Source organism: Crinia signifera, chromosome 6 (assembly GCF_055691185.1).
Source record: "Crinia signifera chromosome 6, ASM5569118v1, whole genome shotgun sequence".
In the NCBI taxonomy this organism is placed as follows: Eukaryota; Metazoa; Chordata; class Amphibia; order Anura; family Myobatrachidae; genus Crinia; species Crinia signifera.
In genome coordinates, this window is record NC_139222.1 from 33,407,805 (window position 1) to 33,413,804 (window position 6,000).

Consider the following 6,000-nt stretch of genomic DNA (forward strand, 5'->3'; position numbering starts at 1 on the left):
GACGGACGGGTAGGAGTGTCAACTCCCTCCGTCACATTACAAGCAACCTTGACCATTTCGATCAAGTCCTCAATCCCCTGAGAGGGTTGAGCAGTGTCCTGTGTGTCATAAGCAAACATCCTGGACATCCTGCATGTCGTCCCCAGGGGGTGCAAATTCTCCCTCCTCCAAATCTGGCACATCGTCAGAACCCGGGGAGTTGTGTAATGGAGAGGGCTCCTTTGCAAAGGTGGGGGGTGTCTTGAGGAGGAAGGGCGAGGCTCAGCTTGCCCTGGACCCAAGGCTCTAGTGAGGCTATGGATGGCAGAGGCTAAATCACTCTGCTCGCTCCTAGAGGTCTCTCTTGCTGAGATTGTGATAGCTCAGAAGACAAGCGAGACATGACCTCTGTAAGCTGTGCGGTCCAGAAAGGGGGGTCCACAGGGGTTTGTGACAGGGGGATTTACAGTGCATTTATCACAGTAAAGAACCCCTGGGGATGAAGGTGTAAATTTAGAATTACATGTCTTACAAGCAATTCTCTTGGAGCTTCCCCCTGCCATTGTTATAAGTCACAGAGTTTCCACACACTACCACACACCCAAGGGAGAGTAGGTATAGAAGATCCAGCTAGAAGGACTGGATGGGAGAGACAGTGAAAGAAAGGAGCTGCCACAGGGTCTAAACAGCGCTATGGTATGTACGAGCAGGGCGCGCTATAGCCCTACAGTTGAAACACAGCCCAACTATCTCTCTCTCAGCTCTCAACCCCCCACTGTAACTCACAGCACCGGGAGAGCTGTAGCAGGACGGTCACCAGGAGAAGGAGTGTACTTGCAGCTTTTGGTGGAGCATGCAGGGGTACAGGAGAGCCTCCGGCAGAGTTATAGTAGCAGCGCCAAGTACAAAAGATGGCCGCCGCCTGTCTGAGAGTGCCGGGGTTAGCCGGGGCTGCTGGGAGTACCACGTAGTAGCTCCGCCTCCTGCCCAGCAGCACTGCTTCTCCCTGGTGCCAGGTTTAAACACTGCTAACAGCCGCCTTTCAAGCCCTGACCACCGCCGCTAACGGCGGGGCAGGGAATACTCACCAGCTGCAGCTCTGCCGTCGGCGGTGAGGCTGTGGGAGGATCGCGCCGCGTGCTTTCGGGCGCAAACCTTGGCAGCGGCTGGCTCCCTCCGGCAGGCTCCCACGTAGCAGGCAGATAGTGCAGCAACTATCTGCCTGTCCTCTTCGAAGCACAAATGCTCAGTTGTAAAAAAAAAAAAAAAGATCTTTAAGTGCTCTGAGAGCAAAAGTGTGTCCGCTCCCTTGCGGGCACAAACTATGACTGACCTGTGAGGGGAAGTAGAAGGGGAGGAGTTAGCCACTCTTTTCTTTTATTTAAAGTGCCCATGCTCCCCAGTGTAACTCCAGTGACACCTAGTGGATGAAGGAGAAATATATAAAGATATTTTGCTTGCCTCTCCCCTGTGATGTAGTTTATTTCTCAGGAGGATACAGAAATCCGACCATCTAGCGTAAAGCCCCCCATTACATTTATATACCTTCTGTAACCACTAACTATGGGCACAGTCAGCAAAGGTATTTTTACATATAAGGGATTACGCTAACTATTTAAAAAACACATTCATATATGGATAACAAGTCTTCTGTACGTTCTTCAGTTTCAACGGCTGTCTTACTTCTCTAAGCTACGTTATCAGCGTAGGTCATAGGCTGCCGTGAACTACGTTGTCAGCTTAATGACTAAGCGGCAGCCCAGCGCTGACAGGTCATTGTGGCACTTGTAGTTCAACAGAGAAATAGACACCCCGGAACACCGCTAACAAAGGGAGCATCTAAACTAGACACCCCGGCCCTCTGCTAACAAAAGGTGCGTCAAAAATGTAGACGCTAGAGTGGGGTGCAGCATTATTACAAAAAATACACAGACCAAAAAAATGTGAAAAACACTAGTAAACATGTCGACAATGACACTTGTCGACGTAACAGCTGGCGACCTTGTTTAATCCACGCCAGCCCGAAGCACGGTGAGCCCCGCGAGGGGACACGGTGCAAGTCCTACTGACCTTTTCATACCCCCACTATCCACGTCAGTGTGGAGCCACGCTTCGGGCTCGGTGGCTCACTGCGCTCGCCACTTTCTAAAATCAGCTCCATGCCGACGTGGATAGTGGGGATATGAAAAGGTCGGTAGGACGCGTACCACGTCGCTCACCAGGCTTCGGGCTGGTGTGGAAAGTGGGGGTGTTTCAGGAACACATTCACACCTGAGACAGTAATGACGACATGTGTTAACTGACTGACTACGCCACAACAAGACGCTGTTGCTGACCGAGTAGCTACGATGACTACGCTAGTCACGGGAACACTACGCCGATTTTGACGGGATGCTTACGCTGACTACACTATGCTACTTCTGACTGACTACGCTGACACAAGGCCGATTCTGACAGGGACGCTACGCTAAGTATGTAACTGCCGCCGTGAAACTAAACAAGTACCGGTTAATCTACAGCTGTTGTTTGTTAGTCTTTGATTGACAGGAACAGAATATGCCTTTGATGAAGCCCTTGAAAATTAATTCTCCATTGCCGAAATCAATATAATACAAAGTCCGGTACTTGTTTCCTAGCACGGCGCCACCGATTTGAATTGTATGACATCGGGTTGGAAAAATCGGTCGCATCACATGCAACCAAATCGCATGCGATGCGACCGATTCGACCCGATTTTTACATTGGACCCAATGTTAAATGGTCCCTGAGACCCGATTTGACATTGGACCCAATGTTAAATGCCCCCCAGACCAGATTTTTAATTGCATACCAACCCTGATGGGTAATTACTATGTCAAATGCCCCCACATTGTTAACGCCACGCCACGATCAACGTCAACCTGAAGCGTGGCGAGTGCAACGAGCCCGCGAGGGGTGGCGGTACGCGTCCTCTGACCACGCCGACGTGGATAGTGGGGGTATGAAAAATACCCCCACTATCCACATCGGCATGGAGTTGACATTATATAGTGTGGTGAGCGCAGTGAGCCGAGCCCGAAGCGTGGCGAGCACGCTTCGGGCTCGGTGGCTCACCACACTATATAAGTAAACTCCACGTCGACGTGGATAGTGGGGGTATGAAAAGGTCGGAGGACGCGTACCGCCGCGTTTCGTGTTCACGTTGATTGTGGCGTTGCGTTAACAATGGGGGGGCATTTGACATAATAATTAACCATCAGGGTGGGTATACAATTAAAACTCGGGTCTGGGGGGGCATTTAACATTGGGTCCAATGTAAAAATCAGGTCGGGCGCATCGCGACCAATTTTTTAATTGTATAGAAACTTCTTTAAAGCCCGAAAATCAGGTCAGTCGGGTCTGATCGGGTCCCATCACATACCTTAAGTTATGGTATGCGATGAGACCAGACGGGCGCCGTGCTAGGAAACAAGTAACCAAAGTCCATCTTAACGTCCACCTGGAAAGGCCTGAGGCCTGTACTGGAGTGGGAAGCCAGCGCCGGAAGCCACGCCGACTAGACCACAGATAAGAATCACGGCACAGTCAGTCACATCCACGGAGATGAAGTAAGTAGCCACCATTTGGTTTTTTAAAGAGATTTTATTGATTTTAGAAACATAGAAAACATAAGAAACCAAAATCAGGATGGACATGAATATGGAGTCACATTGCACCAATCTATACAAGGCACATGTACAGCGTCACATAAACCCTCAAACACTTAATGACATTAAACAAAGACACAATTCACTAGAAAAGACATTGGGTACTACCGTGTCATGCCACAGCAGGGCTGGTGCCAGGAGGCTAGATGTCCTGTGTGTGGACACATCTGTAGATGTGATCACAGCGCTGCCCAATCAGATCTCTCAGAAATACGACTGGATGTGCACTGTGATGTACTCTGCTGATTCTATGCAAATGTGACCAAAAAAGAAGAGAGTTATCTATGGCTCAATCCTCAATATACAATATTCTTGATTCTATATAGTGTGGCGAGCGCAGCGAGCCCCGTGGATTGCTTTACATGTATTCCGAATCCGCTTGCCACGCTTTGGGCTATATAGCTCCACGCCGACGTGGATAGTGGGGGTATGAAAAAGTCAGGACGCATTCCGCCGCAGCTCACCACGCTTTGTGGTGGCGTGGATGGTGTGTGTGTGGGGGGGGGGGGGGGGGGAGCGGGGGAAGTGTCTATAACCTCTTTGTATGACATACAATCATATTATTGTATAGCTAATGTAATGGCATCGCACACCCTATAAAATCGCATACGATTTGTGGCAGGTGCGAAACGATCCCCTGGGGCACACAGAGCAGTGAATAATACCCCTTTCAGACAGAAAAAAAAAGACCCGGGAATTTCCCTGCTCTTGCCGTGTCGACCCGAGTTTTTCTTCCGTCTGAAAGGGTCAACACAGGTCTAAAGTTCCGGGACTTCGACCCAGGTATTTACCTGGGTTTTTCCCGGGTGTGTATTCCAAAAACCCGGGTCGCCGGCTGTCTGAATGGAAACGACCCGGGTTTTGGGGATTATTACACATTGTTAGGCACTGATTGGCTCTCCTGGTGGGGTGCTGGCTGATGGGTTGTGAGGATAGGCTTCTCTGATTGGCTGGGAGGGCATGGCAATAGAGCTGGCCTCTAAGGTCATTAGGGAGCTGAAAAAAGGATAGCATAGCCCACTGGTAGAAGCAAGAGGTGGGAGCTGCTGGCAGTGAGAGGGGAGGAGGATATCGGAAACAGATGACTGGGACAGTCAAAGATGCCACAGTGTACTCAAACATTGCAAATATACTGACAGCCATGTGAGGTAACATGTACCTTCCAGTATATAAAAACAATAAAACTTGTTTACAACATATCCTTGTGTCATGCCATGGTTAATGCAATGCAGTGAGCAGTCACCACCCACTTTTGATGACCTCATCTCTGTGTGCCTTTAAAACTGTCCTATTCTTATGACACACAGAGTTTTGCTGGAAAAATCCAGCTTCTGTGTGAAAGGGGTCGACACGGGAAATACCCGGGTTTTTGCTCCTGTGTGAAAGGGGGTCAGCCCCTTGCTGCCTAGTTGTACCCGAGTTTTTGTATCCGGGAAATACCTGGGTTTTTGGGATTTTTCTGTCTGAAAGGGGTATAAATTACATTTAAAAAAATCGCATCGCCCAACTCCAAAATGGGCCATGCGATGTGATTTCCCTGCGCAGAATAGCTCACTAAGCAATTAGCTTAGTGGGCGACGTGCTAGGAAACAAGTACCCTATATCCCAATGTCTGCAGTGTCCTACTAGGGATGGTAGCAACTACTATTTACCCATTTTTAGCCTATATTGGCTTATTATTACTGCACAGTTTTTATTCTGTTTATTAAATATTTCTCATACTATTATGTGCGACATATTATTTACCGGTACTCTTTACCTAGAAGGGCGCCCACGATTTTGATCGTGGGCATCGTGAGGTAAAAAATCGCGTCGGTCGCGTCGTATGCGGGCTAAAGATGCCCGGACGCGACGCGACCGACGCGATGTTCACGATTTCCCCATTGAAAACCATGTTAAACATGGACATCGCGTCGGTCGCGTCGCGGCCGGCCATAAATGTGCACACGATGGCCGCGACGCGATGCCCACGATTTGCCATAGGAATCAATGTTAAAAGGCCCGATGGACACGATTTTCATGTTAAATGGCTGAATGGACCCGATTTTTCCATAGGAAACAATGTTAAATGGGCCTTAGAGCCCAAATAGTTACCCTGAACTCTGAAATGGCCCCCCCAATTGTTTACGCCACCCCACGATCAACGTCAACCCGAAGCGTGGCGAGGGCAGCGAGCCCACGAGGGGCGGCGGTATGCGTCCTCCGACCTTTTCATACCCCCACTATCCACGTCGGCGTGGAGTTGAGAATAGAATAGTGTGGCGAGCGCAGCGAGCCACCGAGCCCGAAGCATGGCGAGCGCAGCGAGCCCCGCGAGGGGACGCGGATACCTTCA